The sequence below is a fragment of the Taeniopygia guttata genome, chromosome 3 (genome assembly GCF_048771995.1).
Source record: "Taeniopygia guttata chromosome 3, bTaeGut7.mat, whole genome shotgun sequence".
Lineage (NCBI taxonomy): Eukaryota > Metazoa > Chordata > Aves > Passeriformes > Estrildidae > Taeniopygia > Taeniopygia guttata.
In genome coordinates this window covers 32,425,211-32,447,771 of record NC_133027.1, presented here as the reverse complement: position 1 = coordinate 32,447,771, position 22,561 = coordinate 32,425,211, and the positions used below count along the sequence as shown (strand labels likewise).

The window sequence follows — 22,561 nt, the reverse complement described above, 5'->3', positions numbered from 1 at the left end:
TGGGATTATCCTCTGGTAGTTTGATAGAGAATCATAGAATCAGAAAATGTTAAGCATTGGAAGGGACCTTAAAGATCATCTAGTCCCAGCCACCCCTTCCATTTGCAGGGACACCTCCCACTATACCAGGCTGCTCAAGGCCTTATTCACTGACCTTGAACACTTTCAGGGTTGGGGTATTCAGAATTTCCCTGGGCAACCTGTTCCGGTGTCTCACCACCTTCACAGTAAAGAATTGCTTTGTAATATCTAACCTAACTGTCCCCTCTTTCAATGTCTACCTGTTACCCCTTGTCCTGTCACTCTAGTTCTGGACAAAGAGTCCCTCTTGGGCTTCTTGATAGCTCCCTTCAGATGCAGCCCCAACTTTCCCAGCCTGACTTTGCAGGGAAGCACTCCAGCCCTCCTGTTTGTTTGGGGTACCAGAACTGGACCCAGCACTCAAAGTGGGATCTCACCAGAGTGGAGTAAAGGGGCATAATCACCTCCTTCAAATCCTGGGCCACGTTTCTTTTGATGCAGCCCATGATCTGCTTGTCTTTCTGGGCTGTGAGCTAATGTTGCTGGCTCATTTTGAGTTTTCCACCAACCATCGTCCCCTGTATGTACATTTTGCATCTGCATGTGTTTTTCAGAGCTGCATAAATTCTCACATGAGTGCCAGCATCTCCCAACACCAGAATTGTCTCTTCTACTATCAGCTGAACAGGTTGGGAATAGCAAATGAGAAAAAATAAATTCATTGTAGGATTGGGAGAAAAGGTATTTACTATTTAGATCAAATTGTGACTCACTGACAGGCTGGGAGAAGAAGTGGTGAGGAAGGAGTAGGATGGGGAAGCAGTTTTTAGGCTGTTGTGAAATATGTAAATGAAAAAGTAATGTTATAAAATTTCAACTAATTCAAGGAGGAAAGCTTATATTGATCTAGATGCCAGAGAGAAACACATACAAGACCCACAGTGTCAATAAACTTGGTGGGCATTATTTAGACAAAAGACATAAGCCTTTGGTTATATGTTTAAACATACACATATATTCAAATTACTAGAAAAAAAGTATAAAGATTGGAAATCTATAGAGAAAGCAGAATATATATCTGGTGAGATGGTCTATGTCAAATACTTTTACCTGAGCTTTCTGAGATCTATTCTTAGAAAACTGGAATTCACTCTTTCCTGAAAGTCCTTCTGGAATTCCTTTGGCCCTGGATTCTTTAAATTGAAAATACAAAATACTTTTGTAATTATATCATGGGTTGTAATATCTAAATAGATGGTACTTTATTTTAGAGAAGAAATGCAGATCAAATGCAAATCAGTTTTGTCTGCTTTGATTAGTTTTGAAACGTAGTGTGATCTGTTGGGACACAATTTGAAGAAATTTGTGAACTTGTGGGGGAAAATTAACATAGCCACGAAAAAGCTAATATATAAAAATCCACAACTATTTACCTAGAGGTAATAGTTTAGACATGTAGAAAAGGAAGCAGTGAAAATATATGCTTGAAACACAGGCAGACAAAACTCAGTGACTGGTCTGGATTTCCAAAACAGCCACACAGGCATTCAGATCTCAGGGATGGAAAAGATGTCCAGCCAGTATGGTATGCAAATCTTGATAATGGTTAAAGAAAGGTAAAGGTTTTAAGTCAGGGCCCTCAGTGCTGAGATATAGTGCCAGTGCTGGGCAAATGTAAAACAAAAATCCTGCCTAGGAGATATTGTATTGTTTAGTGCTAATAGTGTAGTCAATACATGCAATATTTAGCTTATTTTATTCTGGTGATTTGTCCTAGAAAGAAGGCAGAAAAAGTTGACTATCTATCCACTCAAATAAAGAAGGAATTTTTGTTCTGTTTCCAGGAGTATTCAGTATTTCTGGCATTAGTTAGTATTTTCATTGATGACATGAACTATAGATGAAAGAATATCCTTAGTACATTTGCAGGCAATACCAAGCTGGAAAATTGCAATAGAGGACAAGACCAGTATTTAGCCAGGACCCTGACAAATTGGAGAGGAAATACAAGAAAAATAAGATGTGATTCAGTAAGAATAAGCAAAGAGCTCTATATTTAGCCAGGAATGTCCTCTACGTAAATGCAAGATATGAAACAACTGGTAGCCTTGTGATTCTGCAGAGAAGGATCCCAAGGTTGTAGTGGATCATAGCTGGACATGGCACAGCAACATCACTGCATACAGTAAGAAAGACAAACTGAATCCCGCCGGACAATATAATAATAATTAATGTCTTTTGTAAGACATCTGAAGAAATTCTTTTGCTCCTCTGCTCATTAGCACCACTCTAGCTGGAACACTGTCTCCAGTTAAAGGACTGTATTTTAAGACAGGCATATATTGGATTATACTTAAATACAGGTTTATATTGGTCTTAAAGAGAAGATCAGCGAGCATAGGTGGAGGCAGGAAAATATAGTCAATGAGGAAAGATGTGAATATTGTTTGGTCTACAGAAGGAAAGATTGGTCTGGGCTATGATAACAGAGTTTGAATACTAAAAAAGCTATTGAACAATGAAGGGGAAGAGGGAATATATTAGCAGTGGAACAACATTATTGTGTTAAAAATAATTGCCTTACAATACAGCAAAAGAGACTTAGGCTAGACATTTGGAAAAACTTTCTAAGAATAGTGAAATACCAAGACAGATTGCCTAAAAAGGTTGTGTAATTTTTGTCTACATTGTTACAGGCTTTTAAAGATTGTTTAAACAGGTATCTGCCAGGAATATTTTAAATAAGCACTTAAAAATGAAATATACACAGATATAAAGATGTTCACAATGAAATAAAGTTGCATTGGAGGTACTGAAGCCACCTAGGTTCCTGAAGCTGGTATCAGCTACTAAGCCTGTCCAATCTATTGCTGTGTAAGAAACTCTTTTGATGTTTAACAGAGACTTGGAGTATGACTGAGTATCCTTGCAATTCAAGCAGCAATATGTGCTGTGTGCCAGACAACGCATATCCTGCCTATTGCCCTTCTACCGTTAGTGAACTCTTTTATGACCTTGGGGATACTGTTGAGGATAGACAGATGTTTTGGACCCATTCCTGGTCATCTCATTTCCACAGGATGATGTAATCCTGCCTGGAATACTTCTCTCTCTCTGACACAAAATTGCAACCACTATCTGAGTGGGAAGGTGAAATGTTGGTGTTTAGATATCCTTGTCTTTTCTTAGTCTATTTTTAGAATCTTAGAGTCATTAAGGTTGGAAAAGACCTCTAAATGAGTCCAACAATTAACCTAACACTGCCAGGTCCACCACTGAACCACATCCATCAGCACCGCGTCTACACGCTTTTTAAACATTTCCCGTGATGGTGATTCCGACACTTCTCTGGACAGCCTGTTCCAGTGCTTGGCAGACCTTGCAGTGGAGATTTTTTTCTTTACTGACATCCAAGCTAAATGTGCCCTTGTGCAACCTGAGCCTGTTTCCTCAAAAAATGTCTTGATGGCTGGCTTCTCTTGGGTAGAAGTGACCTGGGAGGTGACTATCCTAGTTTTGCAGGTGAGTGTCAAGTAGGCGGCAGAGCCTGTATCCATGTAGCAGTGGTTATAGGTTGCTACTCTATACTACTAAAATCATCCTTGGTGGCGTGGCTTTGGGATGAAGGAAAGGTGAATGCACACTGGAAGAGGTGCCATTTTGTTCTGGTTCTCTCTTGGGCACCTTGCTGGGACCAATAGCGTGGACCTCTCTCACTACTGTCCATCCCTTCCTGTCCTCAGGAATAACTTAACTCCAGTGGCAAACACAGTTGACCCAGTGGTGTGTGTGTGCTGCAGCACTCTGGTGGGAAGAAACTGCAGGGAGTGGAGTGGTGGAGGAAAGCCAAGCCAAATCCTGCCAACCACACCTGAGTCCAGTGGGTCTGGAAAGCAGGCAATGCAACTCAGACAATTACAGTTTTTTGGGTGTTCATCACTCTTCTTTTTAGTCTTCAGCTCAAGGGCAGAGAAGCTGGGGAGACCATCCACCATTTTGTCTTTGCCTTAGTGGCCAGACAAAACTGAGGTGGTGAACAACTTTTTTGTGTAAAGCAGCTTTTCTTTTGTATGCTTTTGTGATTAATGTTGCTGTTGCTGTCCATTTCTCATTCCATTGCTGTTTGTTTTCAGTAAATTATTTTCCCAACCCATAGTGTCTGCCTCTCTGAAGGGGGGCTGGGGGGGAAGGAGGAACAGCATATTTGGAGTTTAATTCTCAGCCATTTTTTTAAATCACCACAGAGACAGAAAGTCCAAGGCTTTTCATGCTCTCCACGTGAGCCACCCACAGCAAGTCTCTTGAGATCACATAGTACGGGAGATCAGAGTTGCTGCTGAATTTGGTTGAATTTGAATTGTAGTTATATTGTCATCTAAATTGAAATCAAGAGCATTCCAGAGGAGGAAAACCATCTGGAATAGTTATTAAGTGGCTTTGAGGTCTTCTGGGGAGATTGAATTGATGCAGGCCTCCTACCACCAATATCTCTTAGATTCACTATTTTTAATGTCAGCTAATAGGATCCAGTGTTGGAACTCCACAGCAGAGTAGAAGCAGACTTGGTTTTCCTCTTAGGTACATTGCAGAGAAAGGAACTAAAAATCTGTCAATATCTCTGAACAGTACATTTTTCAGGGAACTCTGTATGGGCTGCTTATAGATTGTAGCACAGCATATAGCACAAACAACCGAAGTATTAAAATTAGAATGGAAAAAAGCATTGAAACCTGAGGTCTTTTCAATTTTATCCTAAAAATTACCAAAGAACGAGAACTTAAAAAATTTACTTTGGATGAGAAGCCATCCTTCTAAAAAGAGACAGGGGAATACAAAGAATGAACATCTGAAGAATGAGAGAGATATCAAGTAATTTGAATTAAAGGTGAATTTATAGGGTAATTAATGAGGAACAGGATGGCACACTGGTGATTGATTGTGCAAAAGATAGTGAAGTGAATCGTAAACATAAATTTAGAATCAGGTAAAACCTCAATGATTTACAGTAAAATGTGAGTGAATAGGAAGAAATGCACCATCAGTTGCTTATTTATGGTTTTGGGATTTAATGGGAGGAATTCAAAATATGATAATTCTGATGCAAAATATTTCAGTGATGACTCTGAAGCTCTATTTGCTAAGATTAAAAGTTTTCAAATTACTAGTCCTGCAGACTAATCATATAACTTCACAGATTGTTTTAACTAATACAGAATTGCTTCTCATGTACATCTTTTTTCTCCAGAAAAAAAAATTAAAAGAAATCGTATAAATTATCTAAAGGTATAAACTATCTAAACTCAGCTAAAAGTGTAAGACTAAAAGTCAGAAATTGATACAAATTCACTCCAGCATTGCTCATTGGCTTGTAAAAACTGATTTTTTTCCTTCTGCTTTCAAATACTTTGTTTACTCTGCTGCTTAGTTACTCTGTTCTTTGTTGTCTGCTATCTGCTGCAGTTCCCCTCCCTGCTGCAATTCACTATATTCATGCTCATGAAATTTCTGTTTTCTTCTTGACATTTCCCAGTTCAGCCTTGTTACTCTAATGCAAAATAATATTACAGATAATAATGAATGTTGCCGTTTATGTCTAATATTTTGAGACTGATGCAAGTCTTTTCATTTTTAATGGTCTGTTGGTAATTTCTCAAACAAGGATATGCTCTCACAGAGTTAATAAAAAAGCCACCCACTATCATAGTATAAACAATATTTTATCACTATTTTTTGGCAAAGTTTTTCTTACAAAACACTGCTCACTCTGATCATCTGTCCTTATTTAAGTAAAACCAGTTTATTTTTTGATTTAGATTCCAGGCTTCCTAATATCTTTTTTTGGTGGCATCAGAAACAGAGCCTACTTTTTCATAAAGATTTTTAAATATTTTCTGATTTTAAGGCTTTTTAATGCTTTTGTAGAAATTTTTGCAAAAATTAATATCAAGAAAATCTCAAATGCTTCTTAAATTTTATCTCCATATAAAAGACCAGCTAATCTGAGACAAAAATAGCACTCTTTGGCAAATTTGGGGTAGAAATTAACAAAAACTAAAAGAAACAAATATTTCATTAATAGTGACAAAAAAGGTGAGACCAATACAAATTATATCAGTGAGTCACATATGAGATTTCAGATGATCAGTGCAAGGTAAATTAGGCTACAGAAGGAGGGGAAAATTTGCTATGGAAAGATGTTCTCTCCAAAAAAAGACAAGCGGTGATCAATATAAATTTTGTGCAGCATGCTTCAGTCAGGCACCTGGGAGGCTTCTGTATGCACAGTTGGACATTGATCCAACTTTCTAAAGATTATGTAGTCCTCAGCTTTAGGATTAGCACTCTGTGATCAATGTCTGATGATGCATAGTGAGATAAACTTTTAATCAAAATTCTCCTCATTTATATGTCATCTTATGCAATTGCTGCTCGCTCTCTGAGCTTAATATATTAATAAATGTTGGTCTCTAAACTCATGAATACTATATCATAAAGCTAGGTTGTCCTAGCCAGCTATCTCTACTCTGCCTTCCCTGATGCAGACAGAAAACAAAGTAATTATTTTGAAGCACTGTGCTTATTTTCCCTCAAAAATTCCAACAAAATGTACATTTGCTAAGACCTTTGGACAACTCTTTCAATGTTTCATCCACATCTGCCATCCGGCTGCCTTAAGCACAACTGAGAAAATATCTTTTAAAGCTCTTTTTACGTTATTTTTATGCTACTCTTGAAATTTGTTACAAAATCTATGTCTAAATGCCCTGATAATAATGACTAGTATGGGGTGGGTAACAGTGTCTGTGATGAGACACCCAGACTGAGAGTGAACAGCACACCCAGAATGACAGGAACACATAAACTGATTATGTTAAAGAGCAGCATGAAAATAAGCCAATGAAATAGTATTCAGTGAATTCTAGTGACTTTGAAAAGAAATGAAGGCATCATGAACCAAACAAGAACATTAAAGCCTAGGGGGGGAGGGGGGCGGGGGGTTGGCAGAGGCTTTGGAGTGGGAGGAGAAGCAGTGATGCTCCTCCATATCGGGGAGCATAGCCAAGCGTTGTCCCACAGCATCCCCAGTCCTGCCTGTGTCCTGTTGGACAGAGACAGTCTTCACCCAGCCAAGGACTCACAGCACAGGGGTGGTGGCATGGGGTGGCATGGAGGAACCCCTCCTTGGGGTGTATATGGGGCACCTGCCCACAGTGCTGCCTGAGTGGGTGCTGGCAGCAGCAAGGGTTCTGGCACAGCTGAAGCAGGGACACATCCACATGTGGAGACTTGTGCTGCATCAGTGACACTGAAATATAGTTCACTGGTGCCTGGTTATTTATGTATGATTAGCAAATCGGCAAACTGCTCCATCCTGATTTATGGGTAAGAGGTGAACTGAGCACTTCCCATGCAGCAGTCCCATACATCTGACTTTACATCATTGTTTCCTGCTCTAAAATCAATGCACCCTGCTCCACAGCTGACATGGTATGTTCCCAGAGGTGCTACTTTTTGTTTAATTTTATTGAACCCATCTGGTTTCATTCTAACAATTTCAGAAAATGATCTCGAATGCTTTATCTCAGTTTCTTGTTCTCATTAATTTCTGTCATGAAGTTTGTTTTTTTTTATTATTTTTACCAGAAAGGTTTTATAACCTAAAAATACTTTCTAGCACTGGTCCAAGAATTTTTCATATTATTAATCCTTTTTCTTTTACATATTAGCTTGTAAAATTGTATGTTAAGCTCTGTCAACAAGACAGTTTTCAAGTAATTTAATTTTTATCTTGCTGATAGTGTATAATGCAATATTGAAAATGTCATAAAATAATACTGAAAACCATTGGAATGTACTGTCTTCCAAATATACTATGTCAGTTCTTATGAAAACAAGATTTGTATTACTGTCAATAAAGATGACAAATTTATTTCTGACAAGACCTTTGTCTTTGGACAAAGTTGGCTTATTTAAATTTCAGAATTTATCTTTATTTGCATGTATCTATGAATCTATTTAAATTTCTTTATTTGAGCACTTCTACAAGTTAAGCTAACTGATTTACAATTCACAGGATTGTTCATTTTATTCTGTTTAAATTTTGGAATTACATCTGTAATCAATCACTTGGACTTTCTTCAGTTTCCCATACAGGGCTCTGAAAGCTCCCAGCTGGTTTTCTTGGAGCTCTTGGGTGTCAGTTATCTGGGCCTGTTGATTTGCAAATGTATAATTTCAACAGATGTTCCTTTACATCTTTCCTTGCTACACATGGCAAACTTGCTGTTACAGCAGCAACAGCATCTGGGATACATACAACCTCATGTCTCTTTCCACATACAGTGTCAAGTATCTGTTAGACATTTTTGCACTTTCTTTTTTCTTTCTTTTTTTTTTTCTTTCTTTTTTCTTTTTATCTCTTTTCAGAGATATCTAGATGGACATATTCCTGTACTTCAGTTCTCTCAATATTAGCTTTCATTCTCTTTCAATAGGCTTTTGAAATCTCCTTTTAACTACGCCAGCCTCCTACCCAGAATAACCTTTTTTCCTGTCCTCTGAATTGTGGTTTATGGGTTACCTCATGGGACATGCATGAACCATTCCTGCCTTTTTTTAAAACACTCCTCATTAAACAGTTAAAAAACCCTGCTTTGTCAGTTATCAACAGCTGCTTCACAATTGCTAAAAGTGACCACTTCAGGGTTCAAGTATGCTGATAATGGGTTAGTGCTGTGTTCTGTTCTCATAAATGAAATCTAACTAAATTAAGAACACTGCTTTTTTTTTTAAGTCATTGCTGCACTTCATCCAGGAGTAATTGTGCCCAGGTATCGAGTTATCTCACGTTACCTGCTCTTGGCTACTTGACATGTCCAGCAATGACTGCTTGAATTGAAGTCACTCTTGACAACACTGGCTTTCTCGCTATTGCATCTCAGCTATGATTAAGGAGCAGTTTTCACTGAGCATGAAAGTTTAATACTTCAACAGAAAGGAACTCTCCTTAATTTTGTTGACAGAAACTTCTGTCCATAAACTCTCATAATACAGTATTTGTATCCTTTTGCTGTGGCTGCAGTGTTTATTATGTGAATTTAGTCTTCCTCTCCCTCATCCTCTCTTGAATGGTCTATTTTTCTAAAGGTGCTTACTCATTGTAAGCATTAATAGTGCTTCTCATTGCATGACAAATATGAAGGAAGTTATGGTAAATGTTTATCTCTTTATAGCCAGGAGTTCACTGTAAGTGTGCATACATGAAGATCATGAAGAACATGAACTAAATCTACATTCAGGTATGTAGCCACACACAATATAGCTAGTAGAAATGCAAACTCTTTTTGTTTGTTTTTACTTTGGTTTTTTTGGTGGTTTTTTTTTTGGTGGGTTTTTTTGGGGGGGTGTGTGTGTGTGTTGGGGTTTTTTTTGTTTTTGTTTTTGTGGTTTGTTTTTTTTTTTTTTTTTTTTGCTTCCAGCTGAAGTAAAATTTGATTTGGTGTGTAATGGGGATTGAATTTTTTTAAAAATAATTTTTCAGATATATGTTATTACAATAATATCCTGAGACTCACACAATGGCCTTAGTATGTCTTCACTTTTTCAGAATGGACAGTTTGACATAATCACAGACATCCTTAGTTACAGATAGTTTTCTGTTGTGTTATGAGCACCAGAAAATTATTAATGATTATTAAAAAGAAAACATTTTATTTAATTTATGCGTGAAATAACTATGGATTTCTCCCCTTGGTTTTCCATATTGAACTACAAGTTTTATTCTCAAAAGAACTGAAAATTAACTTCTTAAAAATGAATAGGCAAAGTACTACTTAGAGAATGAATACAAGATGCTACTTTAACATCTGAATATTAATTTAAATGGGTCAGAATATAAAATTCAAAATGACTGTCTAGCAACAGTGCATGAGACATCCCCACTGTGAGGTATCTGCAGTAACTTTCCAGCTATTGACACTGAAGGTGATACTCATATATCACATCTGACACATACTAGATCTTTTGGCTGAATAGTTCCCATAATCTTAAAACACAACCGGGGAGAGAGAGAAGGGACAAAGTGGGCAAAGGGTAGAGGGAATCCTATGACCTTTAGACAGGAAGACATGTTGTTTATAAATGCTGACAGAGGTTGCTTTGCCATTGCGGACTGGAAAGGCAGCACAGCTACAGGAATGAATGATAGATACTGGAGTTAATCTTGGTCCTGCCAGATCTCTGTGCCTGGCAGTAAATCTAGGGGGAGAGAAACACTTCCCATGGTAAGGATGATTAGTGCTGGCACAGCATGAATAAGCTGAACATGTATAAGTCTGTGGGACCACATGGAGTGCAGCATGGTGAACTGGCTGAGCTACTTACAAACCTGGACTCCATTGCCACAGAACAACAGCAAGGAAAGCTTTGCCCCACCTTCCAACACAGGTGAATCATCCTCAAAAAAGGAGAAATGAGGGACTGCAGACCAGTCAGTGAAAAGTTATGGAGAAAGTCCTCCAGGGAGCTGTGTACAGGCATGAAATCCCAACAGAACAGATGGTTTAATCTTGAGGAACTTTGTTTTCAGATCCATTTATAAATCTTAAAATATATTCCCTCTTCCTTGTTTAGTTCCATGCCCTATTTATGTTTTCATTGTCTAGCTTGTGGCAAAGAGATAGGTATGTTATGTTGGAGTATGTCTACAGGGTAAACCTCACAAAGTTGTTGCGAAAGATTCAACTTTTACCCTATCTTCTCCCCACATATTCCCAACAGCAGACCCTAGTCCTTTTATGCTGGATGAGTTAAACTATTCCATATTAATCACAATCATCTTAAACTTTCCTGATAATAATAAGGAAACACTGAAGTTGAAGATTCAGTTTATAAGAACATGTTTACTTAGATACTATATTTATTGTTGGGAAAATTACTCTGTTGGCCTGAGGACAGCATAGATACTTCATGGCTGGGGAAATGCCAACTATACATTAGATAGTTTTTCTCTTGGAAAGATTAAATGCACACTATTCTATTCCAAGTTTATTTGTTTCACTGTCATCAGCTTTGGCAGTTAGGTTCCTTTATAAAATGGGTCTACTCTTTAAGCATTTGTATTTGGTAAAATGTTAGTATGATTAATCATTAGAATGGCTTCTGATTGCTCATTTAATTGTCATTGTTGCTTTTATTTATTTGATCGATTATTTTAATTCATTTTTGTTTATTTGCTGTTGCAGTGGACATCTATTTCATTGATTACATAGTTTGGTTTTGGCACACACAAAGTTACAAACTAGCAAAAATAGCATTTCACTCTAAAAGTTATAGCAATTTTATAAAAGATCAGTGAATTTTGTATTACAAATAGAGTATCAAAGTAGAGCTTTAGAAAATATGAAATTATATTTTTGTTAATATAAGAGTTCAGAACTTGTTTTAACTTCGTCCATACCAGGTCAAATTCTTCTGTGGGTTGCCTTCTTGCACTCGACTACACTTGAAATTTGACTTTATGCGGTCATCCATTGTGTTTGCTGAGAAGCCATTTCTTATTTCCTGAGATGCTGTGGCATTGGAGATCAGCTTAGATATTCCACCTGACAAATCCTTGGCTTAGCACCTTGGAGAAGAAAGAAAACAGCAAAGAATCTGAAACTATGGTTAACATTGTTTTTCAAGAGACTGATCATATCCTTCTGAGCATGTCCTTCTGCACTTCTGTTGAGTCTGTAACCAAGAAAGAAGGGCTGTGCTTGGTTCAGGAGGGAATCTGTGCCTTTCCCCTCATTTAGGTGCTCTGAGATGTCCACATGCCAGGAGTGCTCAGGCATTTGGAGGGAACCTCGGAGAAGAAAGAAAACAGGTAGTGTTGATTTGCAGTCAGTCATGAACGTTTCAATAGCAGTTTGTTATGCACTTTTGTAAAGTCAGTTGATGATTTTGGTTTGGTAAATTTGGTGAAGATTTATAGCAGTGTACAGAAACTACCTGTAGAAACTTCAGTAAGTGTGTGAGACCTGTATGCTTGATTTACTAGCAAACAGTGCTGTTATGGCTGCTTCACAACCCCTTTGCAGCCACTGACATCTCCTAAACCACTTCTGTTACTACTCCATACTGGACACCAGCACTGCTGTTTGGAGGCAGACTGCAATTTATAAGCAAAGTTTCTAATGTAAAATTCAGCTGAACTTTGTGTCCTTCATGGATCAAATCCTTCTTGAGAAAAGATTACCACCATTACATCAGCATGGAAGCAGCATATGCAGCATACATGTCTGAAACTGCAAACTACAGCTCAGAAGTTATTTTTAGTCTTGAAAGGGATTGTTGTATCTATTCCGGGAATCGGTATCTGTATAATCCCATCAAATTTTCTTGGAATAAAATCCCCAACATACACTTTTCACCTGAAGATATCTTCCTTGTGTTGCTTTGCCTTGCCTCATCTTTGCCTTGTCTTGTCTTGTCTTGTCTTCCTTTTTCTTGTAACCAATTCCCCTTCTAATGAAGGCACATCTGGATTTATCAAAGAAAAGGAGTGAACAGCCTTTTACACACCATCATTAAGCTCAGTCTTCTGCATGTTCTGTCCTTTTTCTTGCCCCCGTCTCTTGTCTATTCAGCAGTTAAAGCCTCTTGGAGAAAGAACTGCACTTATACTGAAAAAAGCTATTTCTCAGTGAGCTCCTGTGGCTTACTGTAAGCCCTATAATACCACATAGTTTAATGTGGCAACAGTTCAGTAAGGACAAGAAAAAAAAATGACATTTAGGTCACATTCCTAGTTTCTGAGAAAATATGGAGGGGTAGAAGAAGGAAAAGACATAGACTTATGTCTGGAAAAAGCTAACATACATAGTTTAGTCCACTAGCATGAAAAAAGAACTGTGTCACAGACATAGCTGAGGTTAAGAATAGACATGTTACATCATCTTTTGCACAATGCAGGAGTGGGAAAAGGGAGGAAATGAGGACTTAGGAGAGGAATAAATAAATTACAGCCAGATTTTATAGAAAAAGGCTAGACTGGACGCTCCTTAGGAAAAATCTGGATTGTGGTCTGTGTTAGAAGCAGGTAAGGAAAGAATGGAAAAAACTGCTCCAACACAAAGAAAAGAATAGTTTGAGTTACTGACATGGTCAGAACCTGACAACATTCTGTGGTTTTTTTCTTTTCCTATTGTTAAGAGATCCTCTAATTGCTTCTGGCATGTTAGTGATTGTGGCAAGCTACGTGCCAACATTTAAAATGTCAGGGTCTTCCTAAGCCCAATGGAGAAAATTTGTACATTAGGGGCTCCTACTAAACATAACCCTCGTGCCAGCTGAATGCTGGACTTATTTTCAGGGACTAAACAACTGGTTCAGAAACTATTTCTTTATTTCTTACTATTTATTTATAGCTTTCACCATAAATAATCACGAAAGGGATACTTCACCTGTTAAGCCATAGGAGCTGAGCTGCATGGTCTGTCACCTGCTGAACCTTCAGGCAGCACTTTGAAGAAAGACCTGGTCTGTGCTTCCATTTCTAGCCAGGAGCAGAGAAATTGAGGGAAGGAGAAAAAAGGTGTGCTTGGTGTTTCTTAGTTCATCTAGAAAACAGCCAATGTCCTAGCTCTGAAAACATAGGCTGAAATTCTGAAAGCAATTTAAATATTGTGGACAAATATTTGGAAAAATAAACAATGTGCATATGGTTACTATGGAAAATTGCTGGATTATGTTTGAAACAGGTGTCATACAAGGATTGTAAAAGCTGTAGCTTAGGGGTAAGGCAAATTTGGGATGGTACAATATGTCTGCTGAAAAATTAGTTTAATTCTGGAGCACTGCATTAATATGTGGGATGGGAAACATATTCTGGAACACCCTGGGATTTAATAGATCTTATTATTCTGCATTATTGGTAATTAAAATTATCTCTGAATATTTATTTAAAACACTTCAGTATGCTGATATAGATTTGCTTCAAGTAAGCTAGCAGATTCAGGAAAGAGATGTGCCATGTAAAGACGATAATTCCTAATTCCAGTCACTTGAAGGCTGTGTGTCTAGGACAGTGTGTGTCTCAGTAAACAGACCAAAGGTCTGGGTCTGATAAGTTTGCATTCACAGCTACACATAAATCCAAAGATAAGTCATTGATGATGTGCTGACCTTGTAAAAGGGTGTATGTTATTTCTACCCTTCTTTAAGGAAGCAGCTTTTAGATTATAACAGGCATCAAAATGTGTAGGATCTAATGAGATCTGAAAGGGACACTATGAATCGGAAACATCTTTTTGCCTCAACCACAACAACTTTTTTCAGGGCAATGTTTTCCACAGTAAAGGATTCCTTCCATTGCTTCCAGCTTCCAAGTGGCTTCTTGATCCTGCTGGCTTCCTCTCACAAACTTCTTGCTGCAAAGCTTTTAGGAGGTTTTGGGCAAGTTGTTGGTAATGGGGGCTAGACAGAAGACACTGCATACATATATGGCAGGAATAAATTAAGGATGACTGAGTAAAGTTGACTTCAGCATTTAAAAAATTGTGATGTTCAGATTTGCAAAAATATAATACTATCTTTTGAAGAGTGCTTTTTCCTTCAGTATAAAATAATGTGTGGTTTTATGAAAAGCTAAAATTAGAAAAAACTGCTTTCAAATAATTTCACAATGAGACACAAAGTTACAGGGACAGTGGAAATTTGTGTACTTGGATCAATTTTTACAGGTTAAAGTAATTAATATTTAGATTGTGCTGTTTTGGATTTGGTTTTTTTGTCAATTAAGAGGAAATAGTTTTATAAGTATGCTTCCTGTAATAATTTCTGATGGTCATTTCCTGATTTCAGATAGGTTACTTTTTCTCAGTTCTCCAAAGTAAACTAGTTCACAAAACCTCCATAACTGCAGAGGATTAAGCTGTCAGAAATGTAAGTCTAAATATAGGTAAAACCTGCTTTAGCTGCTATTTTAATATGAAAAGACGCTGTCTCAGACTACTAAGAAAATAAATATAAATTTGAAAAATATACCTAGAAGTCACACACTTTACAGGAGTCCTGCCAGGAATGACCTGTCCAAGTCAAGGTCACTATGGCTGAACTCTGAGACTGTTTGGGAGTAAGTTTCAGTTCCAAAGATAATTGGAATATTCATAGAATCAGAATAGTTTGGGTTGGAAAGGACTCTCAGGATCATCTAGTTCCATTCTGCCATGGGCAGGAACACCTTCCACTAGACCGCATTGCTCAGAGCCTTCATTGTTTCCATTATTACCAAGATTTTACAGAGTTTAACGCCCTTCTGCAGTATTAAATTTCATTTCCCAACCAAATTCATTATGGTGTTATAATTGCAGTAAATCCCTTTAAAAAGTATTCTCTTAGTTTTCACTTCGTGTTTGGCAAATGCAATAAAAGAGATAGCATCATTTGGCCTGTAGTCACCAGGCAGACCCACAGAAAGTTGTCTTGCCAGAAGAGCAGCTCAGAGCAGCTCTGACCTCCCCAGCACTGGAAACAAAATTTAAATTCTACCATCGTGTTTTGGCTGAGACCCTCCTGCTTAGTGGATGGTGAGGAAGGGTAAAAGACAGGCAAGTGTGAAGGGAGACAGATGTTGTTGCTATTCCAAGACTGTTATATACACTTCAGTCTGCCTTCTGGCAGCTGCTGCTTCAGCCAGTAGCCTTGCCAGGCTTCCAGCACAGGCAAAAAGACTGAGAAATCCATTTTGATGCTGCTCAGTGTCACTGTCTTTCCACTTGTGCCAGTATAAATGTCACCAGTCTCACAGGTGTAACCCACAAGGATAAAGTTGGGCATCAGAGGGTAAAAACCCGCCTGTGACTGCTTCCTACCCTGATGGGATAACCTCTCTTGGGTACTACTGGCACCAGTGATCTTGGCCAATTGACCTTAATTCCCCCATCAGTGCACCCTTCCACACAAATCTTCACTTGAAACAGAGTGCTGAATTGGAGCTGACTGGTCCTTGATTGCTCTGTATGGCAGAAATTCCATGACCTCGCTAGGGTAGGGGAGTGAGAAGGATGGGGAAATAGCATCGTGGAAGCATGTGTTGCCTCAGGAAAGACCTGAGACATTCTAGCAGTTTTCTGGAACTAAAATCTCTACTGTTTCTACCTAACTTAGCTGGGAATATAGTCTGGAATTCTAAATAGTAATTTTTTTTCAAATTGCATACAAACATTACCTCCTTTTTAAACAATGTTCTTGTGTTACTCTGCTTGTTTATGCTTATCTTGATTATCTGAAGGGAGTATTTTAACACTGGGACTCTAAAGGCAACCAATGCCATACCAATGCTATGTGATCTAGTTAGTGTTCAGTACAAAAACAGGTATTTGTTTACTTGCAATTTTACACTGGATTTTGAAATTGTATTCCTTTCTGGAAAGATATGAGCACATCAGAGGGAGGAGTGGGAGTGGGACTGATGAGAAGCTATGTGAAAAACCAATATTAACCTGATTTTCAAACTGGCACTTTGTCTTTCAGCCTGGAAGTCTTCTGGAAGATATTTTAACTTTCTGTCTGGATTTTATACACCTAGGAGAAAATAATCCCCTTCTTGGCATTAATCCTAGAAATTGGAATATATTTGAGTTTATGATTTAAAATTTAAAACCATTTCCTAAAACTGCTTTTGATAAACTAGCTCACAACATGCATCAGGCTGTAAGTCACACATAATTCAACTAGCTTAACCTTATTTCATTTACCAGTTACTTTATGTCTATGGTGGCTGCAGCAGTTTTGCTGAGCTTTTGTCTATTTTTCCTTTCCCATCTCCTGCTCACCTACTCACCTCCCTTTCAGTTACTTCACCAGCATCTCGCTTCACCAATCCCTTGTCCCTTTTCTGAAGCTCCATTACACCATACATCCCTGTTAATTGTTTTGCACCAGGAGATGCTGATTTGTTATCACCTCACTGTGAAAGGTGTTCAGATTCTGTGAAACATCATTTAAAATGCAATTTGTTAGAAATAATACAATGAAGAAATCTTACTTCCATGTAGATGCTGGGAGGCCAGGTTTTAAAACATTGAACAAGCCCCCAGTAAACTAATAGTCTTTAACTATTTGCACAATTGCTTTCATTTCAGAACATTAAACAACCTCCTAAACATCATTTGGAGACAGAGTACTGCCAGCACATTGATCTCTCTGTTAAACTGAGGATCTTTTTCACCATGTCACTTGTGTGTGTTTGACTGGAGTCTGACTGTGTGTCAGTGACTGTGAGTTTGACTGTGTGTTTGCCCTGCTTTAATATGAGCAGAGAAGACTGTTTCTAGATTTCCTGGTGGAAAATGATTTAAGTCCCTCAAGCCGAGAAGAAGCTATATGTCTTATTTGAAGTGCTTTATTTAGCTTAATAATAGAGCAGAAAGTGTTGGTTGGGATCAGAACTAACTTTTCAGGCTTCCTAGAGCTCTATTAGAGAGATACCTAAACTTATGCAGAGACACCCACCCATTTATTCCAAAAAACAAAGCTTTCCTGAAGATGAGCAAGACAAGAGGTTTAACCTGGGAGGAAGTCATCTGACCATGATAAAATATATTAGCGAGTCTGAGAGGCAAGAAGTATTGTAAAATATACATCAGGATTCCTTTTTGGAGCACAGTTGAGCATTTAGGGCCTAAATCAAAGAAGTGCTGGCTTTGACTTTTATTTATTTAAAAAAATGAAATTGCAGAACTATGTCTTCAGTGTTACTGATTAAATTCTGTTATGATTAAAATTCTGTTGCACACAGATCTAATGTTCTCTTTCTACAAACTGTATTCCCTTTCCTAAGTTTCTCATTGGTGTTCTTGGAGTACTTCTATTTTAAATTTTGGTTTAAATTTTGGTTTAATATTCTGGTTTGCCTACTAGTACTGGCTTCCAAGACATAAACCAGAGGAAATAAATTCAATTCAATAAAATTCAATAAAAATTATAACTGATGGACATGTGGTATTTTTAAAGAACAAATGTCCTCCTTGGATCTGCATGAACTCTTCTCCTAGAAGATCTGAATTCCAGAGGCACCTTTGTTGCTTATTTACTTGGTCAAATTTCCTGGTTTCTTCTATGCTTTGACTATTGCTTCTTGTCCACATCTCAACTCCTTGTTGAGCATAGCAAATGAAAATAGCACTATCAATTAGTCATTGTTTTGTCCTTCTCATCACTGGAATGTCTTGTTATTAAAATAATATACCAAGCCATGTTCTGCCTTCTGTTATTTGCATATTTGTGTCACATTCCTTTGTCTCTTAAAGAAAACATGTTGATTTTCTGATGGGAATGCCATGCAGAGTCTGTTGGTGTGGTTTAGAGGTTAAGAGAAAAGAGTTTCAAAGGTGGTTAAACAAATCATATCACCATCACCATGTAATTTTCTCAGGTCATTCCTAAAAGAAGATTGTTCTATTATTTGGGGTCAATTTATCTTACTTCAGTAAAATGAATTAGTTTTTACTTCCTTTTTTTAATGAGTCTAAGAAAGAAAAGATAGATTAATTTACCCTTCTTGTAAGACTGAATAAATCTTGAATCTTTCTGAAGATGAGTAGGTACTTATGAAATAGGATATATTTCATGGTCAGTGCTATTGAAATTTCAAGTTTCATTTTGTATTCTGCTTAGACAGGAAAAAATATTCTCTTCTAAAATGATCTCATTAGATAGATGTGTGGGCATTTTATGGTATTCAATTTAAAGCAATCCCATTCTCTGCAATGGCAATAACCTATTTGTTGCTATTGGACATGAACTGCGTACACAGAAGCTTAAGTTTAAAAGAGAAAAAGAGTTAGTTTTATTCAAACATTTGGTATTTATAGAATTCTAAAGGTGACCGTGGATTGGAGGATGGAATTACCACCTCTCCAACCACACTGTCTAAAGATCAATTAATCATTTCTCTTTACCCACAGAGAAATATGTAAACTATTCTATTTATACATGAAATCGTGTGGGAACTCTGACTCTCAAATATGTAACATTATCAGAAGGCTAAAGAAGTTTTATGAGAACTTTAAAACTTTCAAAAGAACTATAAGAGAAAACTTAACACTTTTAAAAATCAGGTCAACACCTATGATGCTTTAAGAGGGAAAAAGAGGTTTCTTGGCAACCTTTTTGAATATTGTGCTTTTTATTAGTACAAAGTGTCTTCAGTCTTGTCTGGTTTAACATGGAACAGGAAGTCGTTTATTTAGGTAGACATATCGAGCTGACGCTGGGGTATCTTTGTGGTGGTTACTGTCGGCATCTGGAACAAAAATACAAACCTGCCTTTCACTCCATTTTTATTTATTATGAAAACCATGTTGTTTCTTAACATCAGCCTTTACAGGAAAGACCTGTGCAGAAAAAAAAGACATTATAGGAAGTGGGCCAATTATCCCCCATCAGTCTGTGGGTCTTGTTGAAAAGCATGGTTGAAAGTAGTGTGATGTTCCACTGTCTACTCCTGATAATGTGTCTCCACAACTGCTCTGCTCTTCTGATATGGCTGTTTTCAGGAAAATGTTTTCAATCCCATATGATTTCTGTATTTTCTTTTAAAATACAACACAATTAAGAGACAACTCTTGGGAGCATGGACCATATTTTCTGATGCTTTATCCAGTGCTGAGATATTATTTTTATTTTGTAACTTGCAAAATATTAGAAATACTGCTGTCAGAATGAATGAGAAATGTTTTTGTGACCACATTTCTTCAATTGAAATTTTATGGATCGGAGGATATGAAACATTTCCTGTTGGCAAATTGGGGCTCTCCTCCTTCAATACTTCTTACATATCTCATGCTGAGAAGCACTGATCACCAATATACCAGAAAAAAGAGAGAAAGAAACAAATGTGAGAAGGAATTTCAGAGTTTTATCAGTGTCTGAGAGAGACTGTTTATATTTATGGTTTGTAATTTTGAAGGTAAAAAAATATAATGAAACTCAAAGTTTATTCTGTTAAGAATTACACAGATTGTTTTTGTATGAGGATGGTCAATGGTGTTGCACATATAAGAAGAAAAATTATGGTTTTGCTTACAAAAGCTGTCAAGAGAGGGACTTTGAGAAACCAAGTATTTTCTTTGCAGTACATGTTTCACACCAGTGTTGCTGATGTGAAACACAAATATTTACATTATGAATTACACAAAATATCACTGTAATATATTAAGAAAATTATAGCCTTCCACAGAAAGTGTACTTTTTTATTTAAAAGTGACAGTATTAGAAGTTTACCTGTTATATGTAGCTTGCTTTTTTTTATTTATTTTTTTTTTTCTGAATGAGAAAACCCGATGTTTAATACTTACTTATACAAGTATTTGGAAATTTTACTGGGTTCCTATATAATGTTTGCTGCACCAAAAAACCTACTAAGCTTCCAAAGGGCCATATTCTTCTTGTGGAGCTCATTTAGAATGAAGCATCACAAAATCCTGAGAGAAGACAGAATTTGAAAGTAATATCTGGTACATAAAGCCTACTGAAGTAACACATCCTGATGGATCATTGCTCGGGCTTAGTGAAACAGAAGTGAGGAATACATTTGTTTTGGAGATAGTAGGAGTGACTGCTCAGAGTCATTATTTAATGTGACAGGATATGTAATAAGAATGAGATAGGGCAGATAATGAAAATGCAAGAGTGTAATAAAAATTATATTTCTTTGAGCCTGGATATACTTACCCATCTCTTTTTAATGTTTTTGGCTATTTCATCTAAGATGGTGCTAAGGTTTGTCTCACCCAAGAGATTCAGTAATCTCAGGTATTTAAAATTTTCATTTTAACAAAAATCCAATAAACAGAAATAATACTGGCAAAAATGTAAAAGAAGAAGGACAAGCAGACAAACAAGGCATGCTAGAAAAATGAATGAACTTGAAGATTAAGCAGCAAGATAATGCAAAGCCTAATTTCAAAACACAACTGCCCCAAAGAGAAGCACTATGGAAATTCAGGAGCACAATAACTTTGCAGATATTTGATTAAGATAAGGCATAAAGAAACTCAAGTTAAGTCTGCGGCAACAATTTTTTTGTTAACTTGAAGAGCTATATTTGCCATAAAGACAAGAAAAATCTCATATGGACTAATGTATGGGAAACATCAGAGGCAAAACTGTAGAAATAACACTGCCTGACCACTCTCAGCAGGATCTATTTTCCAGCATCTTTACTGCGGTACAAGCAGATTTCTGGTGAGAGCAGTGTGTAGGGGTAAAAATGCTGTTAACAAAATCTGTACAACAGATCTTGTGAAGGCATTATGCCCACTTCATTATCTTTTAAGATTAATCACTTTTGTAGTGATTAATTTAAAAGAATCAATTAAAAAGAAACTACATAGATATGTCAGAAGTCTAGAATGATTTTGAGGAGACAAAATTGTGTTTAGACAAGGAAGTGTGGTAAATAGTATGTGTGACAGAAATAATAACTTTTTTTTTTCTTCCTAAATGCTTATAGCCATTTATTTTTTATTGGTACGTTGTTGAATTGCTCAAAGAACTAGCCTGAATTCCACCAATATTGGTCTGTAAATAGGACAAAGTCTGTTACCTCAAATGCTTCCTCTCATCCAGGTGATACCAGAAGACACAGATTGATATTTGGTCCGGAAACTTTCAAAACCCATAAAGGATCAGGAGTTTTGTCTTAGAATGGAGTTTATTGTGTCTTGTTGCTTAACCTCAGCTATAAATTATTGTATCAATTGATGGATCTTAAATAAATGCTATCTTTAATGAAAAACAATCATTTGAATGTAAAAATTACTGCTGTTTCCATGAGATTCTCCCTCTGTAGAAGAATGTAAGCTAAAGAAGAAAGAGAGCTTCTTGCATTCCTCAAGGATTACATGAGATCTTGCTAATTGCAGAGAGCTGGAAGGCTGGCTGCTGCATGTTTAGAAAGGACAGAATGGGTTTTTGTCAGAGACAACTCTTCCTATTCTTTACATGATCATTTGTATCTATTTTGTACTGATACTTTGTCCTGTTATATGTTCTTCATTAATCTATGTCTTGATGCAAGTTTTATCGTAACAACGTTTTCAAAACTGTACAGTCTGGTGTTCAGTGACCACAACTGAACTCTTAAGCAGGAGGTAAAAAATTTTGGGAAAAGGAAATAAAATTAGTCTTTTCATCATGCTAGTCCCAGTATGTCTGCAATAGACTGAGTTTTCAGTTCCTGTACTCTCTGCCATCCTAGCAACTGGAAAAAATATTTTTACTTGCAGTGTCCATGTTTGTGCTGGAAGGCAAGTGGGATGCAGCAAATCAGAGAAAAATAGCTATCTTACAGAGCAAAAATTTAATGGAAAGTCAAATTTTAATGTAATTTTTTATATGAGACTGCATTTTACAGAAGTAAAGGCATCTCCTAAGCTCTAGGAACTCCAGATTATACTCTTTTTTAAAGGCTAGTTGAAATAAGTGATGCTTATTTCATTCCTCTTGTTATGCACTCACTATACACTTGTGCCTGATGCAGTAGGAATAA

The 22,561-nt window shown here is 37.0% G+C and overlaps 1 long non-coding RNA gene across 2 annotated transcripts in view; it reads left to right on the top strand.

Annotated features, from left to right (window-relative positions):
* Nucleotides 1-22,561, top strand: part of LOC140683577 (uncharacterized) — a 66,150-nt gene that overhangs the window by 5,334 nt on the left and 38,255 nt on the right. The window contains exons 2-3 of one of the 2 annotated variants that reach the window (XR_012054745.1): nt 9,255-9,320; nt 11,820-11,890. This is a non-coding gene — a long non-coding RNA (uncharacterized lncRNA). Of the gene's footprint in view, nt 1-9,254; nt 9,321-11,482; nt 11,688-11,819; nt 11,891-22,561 lie in introns of those variants that run through there. The other variant, XR_012054746.1, reaches the window with a different exon arrangement.